Genomic DNA, 9,294 nt, shown 5'->3' with positions numbered 1-9,294 from the left:
GGCTACCCCTTAGAGATGGTAGGAGGGTTTTATAAGATAATATGTGTAACTGTGGAGCTATTTATACCATCATTATTTTAATTAATTAAGCAACATGACGGCAATATGTGTGGAAAGCCATGCAATTATTGAAACCCTTGAACTCAATATTTATGCCAAGAAATGTATCCTAACAAAAACCCAAATGTAAAGACACATGTAAAGGAGAGAGGTAGGAAGAAAATAAAGCACCTACTAAGTCTACCCATTTTGCCAGGCACTGGGTGAAATACCTGACACTTGTTAATTCGTGAAAATGATCAAAGGAAAAACAAAACAAGTAACCTAAATATTCATAATGAGTGGAATACTTTACAGTTATTTAAAGTAATTATAAAGACTATGTAGCAACCTAGAAAATGCGCGTGACATCATGTTAGGCGAGGAAAGTAGGTTACAGCGGGCAGGAATGCGGGTGGCGGCTGCAGCTGTGTGCAGTTCCCATGGGTGAGCACAGCCACACGAAACAACAAGCCTCGCTCTGAGCGGTGGATTTATGAGGGAGACACTTGTCGAACTGTTTGCAGGGTTGCTTTATTGTTCATAGATTTTTTATAGGTGTACTTTTCTTAAGGTGCTCCGTGTGCAGGTTCTGTCGCTCTCTCCTCTGTGGGGAGATGGGGCCTCCTCATCAATTTTGAGACAGGAAGGTAAAGCATTTTCATACTTGAAAGTGTGGATAAGAAGCAAATCTTTGAAGAAGTAATACTTGCATTCAATTTATTGCTGTTTTCTGAAAAAATAAATGGAAGTGTTACCTCCTTATGCTCAGCCTTTCGGTCATTCATGGCAAGCCTTCAGAAACTAAGGTGATGCTGTGGCAGCAGCATGCGCTAGCACCCCAACTGCTGCAGGACCTCCGTCTCTGGCATGGCCGTAAGCACAGGCCGACTTCCCGCGCATCGTCTGTCCACATATTCTACCACCCACCTGCTAACCCATTTGGCGATATACTATCTGTTCATGCTTATATCCCACCCTTCTGTTTATCCATTCATCCATCCACCCTTGCAAGGGCATTATCAGAAAACTCCCCACTTGGAATTAAGAATTTATAAAAATGTCCTGAATGTTCAGTGGACTATTAGTATGAAAAGTCATGGGACAGGGCTCCAAAATGGGGTCAGTGATGCAACCGGACAGGACCCAGGAGACACACTTCTCATCCTCTCCCACTCCCTGGGGGGCTGTTCAACAGCTGGTTCAGCAACTGGGCAGGATTCCAAGGCCCACCCTAGGAGCAAAGGGCCCCAGGAATCAGGTCACAATTGTCACCTGTAGCAGCAGCACGCAGCTCGATGGCTAGAGCCAGATCTTCTAGGCATTCCAAGCATTCGCCACCCAAATGTGTCACGTACTAGCCCTGCAGGTGGGGTGGGAGAGGCTGTGCAGCATGCACTTGTCAAGCCGCCAACTGAAAACCTGTTTTAATCAATCGAATAATGGGTTCTTGTTACATAAGCTTGGACTGTGACCTTCTCAATCAAGCATTAATTGGGGTTTATGAGGACAATGTATTGTGCCATGGACCTCCTGACCCTTGTGTCAGAATGGTTAAAGTCCTACCGTAATCCCTAATGAGGTTAAAGGGGAAAACTGAGCTGGGGTCTGCTGGGTGACTGGGATGTGTTCACAGAACAAGTGGATGGACTGAACATTTTCTGAGTGTGTGTTCTATGTGAGGTGCAGTGCCAGATGCTGGGGATGCAGCACAAACCAAGCACACCTCTTGCCTGTTTCTTCACTTTTCTCAGTGGAGAAAAAAGACCCTGAAATAGAGACAGTCAATGTGCAGGGGCCAGGACCGCAGCAAGGACAGGGTGCAGCGAGAGGCCAGAGAAGGGCAGCCACATCTCTCTGGACAACCTGTCCAGGCCCCAGGGAAGGAGGCACTGGAAGGGGGCCTGGCCAACACAAGCAGACATGGCTGTTCTTTGCTCATTAAATCAGTAAACCTGAGACCAAGTGAAGGCGAGTGAGGGAGAGGACCCTCCACGCGTCCAGGACAGCTTGCTGCTCACACACGCTGTGAGAAGCGCAGCCACCCTCTTTAACTATGCAGCTCAGATTTCAAAATGTAAGCCATGGAAGGACCTTCTGGTGTTCCTGGAACACACTTACTGCCGTCATACCTCCAGGTCACTGCTCTTATTCTTCATTTTGTCTAGAATATCTTTTCTTTTCTCTGCCTGGCCCCAAAACCCCCAACCTACTGCATGGCACTGCCTCTCAGGCCTCCTCTTTCAGGAAGCCTCCCTGAAGTGACTCCTCCTCACAGCCATCCCTCTCTGCTCTGCCAGTGTTTTGTGTGTAACTCCAGCACCACATTAGTCAGGGGGCAATCCAGTACGTTTGTGGGTCCTGTCTCCAACAGCCTTCATCTTTACACCCCCAGTAGGCCGCACAGTGCCTGGCACATAGTAGGTACTCATCATCTGGCCATTGAGAGACTCACAGTCAGGTGATCCAGAAGCACCCTCCAAAGCCACTTCCTGCAGGGTTGAGCTGGTTGTCATGGCAGGAAACTTAGAAAAAACAAGACTGTGTGGAATTCAGACAACTCCCTAACCACTATGCCACAGGGTACCACATACCTTGTTATCTAATGTTTACTGGCAGCCTGGAGCTCCCTGGGCACCAGACAAGAACAGCCACCCCACAAGTATTGATGAGTGCTCACTGCACCCAAGGCACCATAGCACTAGGACCCTTTAGTGGCTGGGAGAAGTGGGAGGAACTCACAGGTCATCAAAGATAAGGTTGTTTATTTTTTAATTTACCAAAAAGACAATCTGATTTATACTTTCCTCTCTATACTTCTTCCCTGACTTTCCCATAATGGGTCCATCTTATTTGTGTAGCTAGATTTTCATTTAAAAGAAGTTTTTAAGACATTCTGAGTGGACATAGCAAAGGTTTAGGCACACAGGCACTGGTTAAAATTATTGATAGATTACCAACAGGATCTAATTTGCTATATGCCTAATTAGTCATCATCATGAACGGAGAAGCAGGGAGATGTTGAGTGTGTGTGGAAAGGAGAGGGGCCGGTGGGGGTATTGGGAGGAGGGGGAGCAGGACCCCCAAGGGGTGCTGTCATCATCGGTGACATCAGCACAGACCCCATGTTGCCAGGCTTCTTCCCAAGTTGCTCCTCTTTCCCTGACTCAGTTTACCAACTTTCTGACTTGAACCCTAAGGCTTGGGCCCCAAGAGATGTTCTGTCCCTTTAGTTATCCTGCTCTTCATGGAAACAAATTAGTCTGCCTTCTTTTTTAAAAAAAGGGGCAGATGTATACTTTTTTCAAAAGGACCTTGCTTTGGGAAACCAAGAGGAAAGCAAAACAAAAAGATGTAATTAGGAAGTGGTGGGAGTGGAAAGCCGTAGCAAATGCAGAGTCCTTACCCTGACGTATTTGAAGATGCAGATTGGCCTGGTGGCACCTGCAACCTGGAATTCTTCCTTCTTTCTCTCAGCAAGGGTCTGCTACCTGCCCCTGGGTGCTGGTCCTGCACCTTTACCAACATGGCTCAGGTAGGTGAAAAGAAAACATTTGTGCTGTTTCTCACCCCAGGCTCTGAATGGAAGGCAGTTCTACCCACCTGCCAGCGTCCTCAGAGGCCCCTTCCTTTCCCTTCCTAGTTGGTGCCTGCCAGCAGGTGTGCTGGCTGAGTTCTCTTCTCCTGTGATCTTACCAGGAGATGCACCAGCCCTCACTCCCCTGGTGTTGCCTGCTCTTAGGGCCCCATCTACTTGCTGGTGCATTTCTCTAATCTTAGGTCCTCCTTTCCAGCTGCTGGTTAGCTAGCCAAGCAGTCACTGACCGGGTCTGTCATTGACCAGCCGGTCGCTACCCCTTGGCCCCTCCCCCTCAAGGCCCCTGCTGTCTGGTGCTGACCCTGTCCTGGCTTCTGTGCAGAACTTGCTGGACCTTGTCTCACTGGCAAACCCCTCCTGAAGCCCAGTGGCCATCTGTTCACACCCTGGGCAGTGCTGGGGCTTCTCACCTCCAGCCTCACTCTCTGCCTCTGGGTCTCCCAGCACAGGTCTCTTGTCATTCAGTTTTGCCCAGACCCTGCACACTTCATGCTTACTTCTGCCTGGATGGCTGCTATTGCTCCTGAAATGAAACTCAGTACCTTCCCAACCTGGCCTCTCAAAGTCTGAAAACCCCAGTTCGAATCCCAGCTCTGCCATTTAAGAGGCGACTGACAGGAACAAATATTTTAAACCTCCCATGGACAAATCACATTTGTAAATTAGAGAAAATTACAATAACTAACTCAAAGCATCAAATGAGAGACAGTGCGGGGGTGGGGGGAGTGCCCCTTGAACTACAACTTGGTGCCATTTTGTTTGTTTGGCCTCTGGCTGCAGGCTAACTGGTAACTTCCCATTTGTCTTTATTACCCGAAAGGCGTTCTCTTTCTGGTTCAGGACGGTGAGATGCTCTGAAGTCTGACTTCTATACGGGCTTTTTGGTTTTCTATCTTTCTTGCCTATCCCTCATTCACAATTAGTGCCTTGTAGCAGCCTTCCTGCTATACACCCAACTCAACACTAGGTGACAGCCTGACCACAGGCCCTGGTTAAATTAGCCCAGCCCTCTGGCTGGGCACCAAGGCCTGAGGCTTCAACTGAGTCACACCAGTGCCAGGTAAGTCTCACGATCCGCCCTACTTCACAGCTGCAACTGTTGGCAGCACAGACCCAAGGAAAGCTTCCTGCTGCTAAATACAGGCTGAAGCCGTGGAGACAGAGGAGGTTCCGGCCAGGTCCCGGGTCAGCGCTTCTGCCATCTGAGGCTACCTTTGCAAAACAAAGGCCCAACACAGCCCTTGGAGGAGTGTGGAAGGAGCTGAGGCCTGCATGGCGGCAGATCGGCTTGGCAGGGCAGCCTCTCAGGCCAGCAGGCTGCCTTCCTCACAGGGCCTGGCCGAGCCTCGAGGCACAGACTCGCTATGCTCACAACCTTTCTCTCTACTGAGTCCTTCTCAACATAGCAGCAAGATCAGGCTTTTCCCGGCCGAAAATGATCTGCTCTCTCCCTTCACCAGCTGTCTCTTGCTTGGTCTTGCCTTTTTTAGCCAAATTTATTGAAAGAGTTCCCCTCACCCTCTTTCTCCTCATCACCCCCCACTCACTCCTCCACCCACTGTATTCTGACTTCTCCTCCTGTCCTTCAACATCCACATGTCTGGGGCCACCCTGCTCCCACAGCAAACCCCACGGCCTTTCAGCCTTCCTCTTACTCCGTCTCTGTGACCCAGGCCACGCTTGTGCCCTCTCCCTGGCACAACTTTCTGGTTTTCTCCAACCCTTTAAGTTGACCTTGATCTGCTTCATACATTCCTCTCAAATTCAACACTCTTAACTCTTTTTTTTTAAATATGTTTATTAATATCGCTTCTTGGCCTTTTGGCTAAGATCAAGTGTAAAAAAATATGTTTATTGATTTTAGAGAGAGAGGAAAGGAGAGAGAGAAACATCAATCAGTTGCCTCCCATATGCACCCTAACCAGGGATTGAACCCGTAACTTAGACATATGCCCTGACCTGGAATTGAACCCCCAAACTTTTGGTGTATAGGATGATGCTCCAGCCAAGTGAGCCACCCAGCCAGGGCAACACTCTGTACCTGGGACACACATCCAGAAGATTTCCAAATCTCTACCTTAGGGCCTGACACCGCTCTGCACAAGTGCCCCATCTCCATAACTCATCTCCATCCCCAGGCCTGATGCTCACCTGTCCCTTCTGCTGTTTTCTGTCTCCATGAAGAGCATCACCAGCAATCCAGTGGCCAAAACAGACCATTAGAAGTCATCACTGATTCCTCCCTATACCTCCCTACCCACATCCACTTGCTAGCCATGTCCTGCCACTTCTACCCACTCAGTACCTCTGAATCCTCTTCTGTCTCCAGGTCTCCTGCCCCCCTCAACCCCACCCGCCAGAGCAGGTCCTCATCTTTTTTTCTGAACAAGTACAACAGCCTTCTAATCTGTCTCCCTGCTTTCACTCCTGCCTGCCCCCACCACCATCACTGCATTGTGCTTACTGAAGTCAGTTTCCTATAACTCTCCTACCACACTGCCTTTTCAAGTCTTAGCCATCCTTCAAGCTCTGTGAAGCTGCCCTGCCCCAAAGCCAGCCACCCCCAGTCTGAATTAACCATTATTTTCCCCATACTTCTGTAGAACGTTGTTCATATTTCTTTTACAACGCTGATCTCATTTTCTCTTTCACTGGCAGGGCTGTCTTTGTCTATGTCCTGGACAAGGTTACCAATGCCTGGCAGGGAGGAACTGGATTTAATCCCTGTCTGCATACCCCATCCTACTGTTATAGCTTTGCATTCTAGACATTTGATAAATGCCCACTGAATTGACTAAAAAATTTAAAAGCATTGCAAAACACTATATGGACAATGAAGTTCGTAAGTTCAAAATGAATAAAGAAAATAGGAGTGATCACATGAGTGGAAGACTTCCTGGAGGAGGTGTGGCTGGTGGAGAGCTGTGCAAGGAGGGGCTCAAGGAAGCCGGACTGTCAACTTCAGGGAGGAAAAGACAAGGTTTCCCTCCTCCCTTTCCTCCCTTACCAACCTTTCCTCCTCATCCAATATAGGTAGTGGCAGGATGGTACACTGGTTAGAAATGCGGGCTCTCAGGACATACTGCCTACAAGTTTACCCTAGTGTGGTCACTTAATAGCTTTACAATCTTGGGCGGCCACTTCACACATCTAGTTTCAATTTCCTCCCCTGTAAAATAAGGATAATAAAAGCACCTACCTCACTGGATTTTGCGAAGATTAAGAGTTAATCTATATAAAACTCTTACTAAGTGCTAATGGCTAATCTTAATGCTTTATACAGATTAACTCATTTAATCCTCACTCAGCTCAGTGACGTTGGCACTAATATTATCTTTATTTTTCAGGTGAAGAAAATGAGCCTCAGAGAGCGTGAGGTGGGGAGATGCATATCTACCCCCAAATGTGAAACCTTCTCCAAACATGACAAGCATGGACTTGCCTACCCCAAACCACCCAACTCTCCCTGAAGAAGCAGAACCACAACCATAGTTCAGCATAACAACCCTTGCTTTTGTTATAATTCATAACCATCTACTGCACCCTTTCATTTTGGACCCTCAACTACATCTTAGAAAGAGTGATCAATCACCACCCCTGCTTTTCAGGTGAGCCCTGAGGTCCAAGGCTCCGGTCAGAGTGCCTCTGCTAGTGGAGCAGCCTCCAGCCAAGGGGTGAGCCACAGGCATCTGGCACTTGGCAGCAGCCCCACACCCTCCTCTTCCTCATGCCCCCTCCAGGGGCTCAATGACTTGTTCTTCAGATGCACCCACACCAGCCTCTGCCCAGAGCCCCTGCTGTGGCTGTGGGAGCCTTGCTCTTACCGTCCAGAAGGTCAGGGAGTTTATAGAAAAGCAACCAAGACTCCAGCGTCCAGAGATGACAGGTAAGAAAAAGGACGCCATCACCAGAAGATAAAGAAAAAAAAGTGTTCAAAAAGTAATTTGCAAAATAAAAGAGTTTAGTTTGGAAGATTGCAATTTTCCATCTCTAAAAAAATAGACAAAGGAAATGAACCAAAAATGTATATGTAAATGCAAAGAGCCAATACACACACCAAGAAAAAATGTTCTCCTCGCAATGTATGGAGGTCAACACCCAGTCACCATGGAATCAAGTGGGGACTTTTAAAGATGATAAAATGTTATTGGTGGCTTTGTAGGGGCTCAGCATTCATGGGAGTGTAAACTGAAACTGCCTTTGGGGAGAGCCATCTATTCTCTGGCATGTGAGGGCATTAATGTTATTGGTGTTCTTTGACTCTACAATTTCATTCTGGATATTTATTAAGAAAAAAATTGATAAATAGGCATAAAAATATATGTTTAAGAATATTTGTGTTGTGTGTTTTATAAAAGAAGAGGCAGTCTAAATAGCAAAGAGGAAGATGATTAAATAAATAATGGCAACTTCAGTGGAATTCTTTGCTATATAATGACCTTAAAAGGGGTAATTGTGAAAATTAGAAAAAAAATGGTATACTATATATAAAGTAATACCTGTATTACAGAGAAATATCTGTATACACGGACACTATATGAAGCAATTAAAAACCTAGGCTCCAAAGCCAGAGAGCTTCTTTTTTATTTTCCAACTTTGTTCACTTGAGACATCAATTGTGTTTGTAGGGGTTGAGAAAACAATGGAATAAGAGACATAAAATTAGGGAGAGACTGGGTGTTGCAGGTGCCTAGAACTCCTCACTCTGATCCTTGTTGAACACAGACTCTTGCCTGAAACTGTCCTTCTGTGACCTTGGGCAAGTCACTTAACTTCTCTGTCCCTTGTTTTTCTCATCTGAATGTAGAAATGATAATGGTACCTACCTCACCAATGTAGGAGAATTAAATGAGTTCATAACTGCAACATAGTAAGTTGCATAGTCATATGTGTTAGCCATTATGATCATTACTTATGTATACACATAGCAAAATGACTGGAAGATTATACAAGCTAATGATGGTTTCTGTACATGGTATTATTCTTCCTTTTGATATTGTAATTTTCTAAATGTTATTTTATGTAGCTGTAGTACTTGTAATGAGAAAAAATATATATCTTAATTAAAATTAAAGAAATCTGGAGCAGACTTCTTGGGAAAAAAGACAAGAAATAAAAGTCCAGACCAAGATACAAAGGGCCGATGACTGACTAAGAAATAGGGGGTGGGAGGGAGAGGAAGATGTGACTATGGGAGAAAGGCACAGAGAGATGCAACATCTGTGGCTTTGAAGATAGAGGACAGGGATCATGAGAAAAGGACCAGCCAGCTTTTAGAAGCTGGAAAAGGCAAGGACACAGATTTCCCCTTGAGTCTCCAGAATGGGACACAGCCTTGCTGGGACCTGGATTTTAACCCAGACTTCTGACCTCCAGAACTATAAAGACAGTGAGTCACAAAGAAGGTCCCAGACACAGATATTCTGCCACCATATCTAGCACTTATGGAAAGAGTTCAAAGCCATTAAGTTTGGGGAGAGCCATCTATTCTATAGAAAGTTTCCACCACTGGGCTTGTAGATGATGACCTGCACTCTGGGGGGCAGGCAGACCTGCCACTGTAGCACGCGGGGTCCCCAGGGCAGAAGGAACCCTCGGAAGCTGGAGGCTCCTTCCTTCAAGGGTTTACTCCACACTGGCTCTCCTCTCCAACCCAG

The 9,294-nt window shown here is 46.7% G+C and overlaps 1 long non-coding RNA gene across 1 annotated transcript; it reads right to left on the bottom strand.

Moving 5' to 3' along the window:
* Positions 1–608: 608 nt before the first annotated feature.
* LOC123833511 lies at positions 609–3,560 on the bottom strand. Its single transcript, XR_006788283.1, has 3 exons — positions 3,446–3,560; positions 1,315–1,461; positions 609–772 (listed from the first exon to the last, which is right to left on the bottom strand). It is a non-coding gene; the product is annotated as an uncharacterized LOC123833511 (long non-coding RNA).
* Between the last annotated feature and the right edge of the window lie 5,734 nt (positions 3,561–9,294).

Source organism: Phyllostomus hastatus, unplaced genomic scaffold, assembly GCF_019186645.2.
Source record: "Phyllostomus hastatus isolate PE091 unplaced genomic scaffold, TTU_PhHast_1.1 phas_scaffold_216, whole genome shotgun sequence".
Lineage (NCBI taxonomy): Eukaryota > Metazoa > Chordata > Mammalia > Chiroptera > Phyllostomidae > Phyllostomus > Phyllostomus hastatus.
This window is presented reverse-complemented; position numbering and strand designations above follow the sequence as displayed.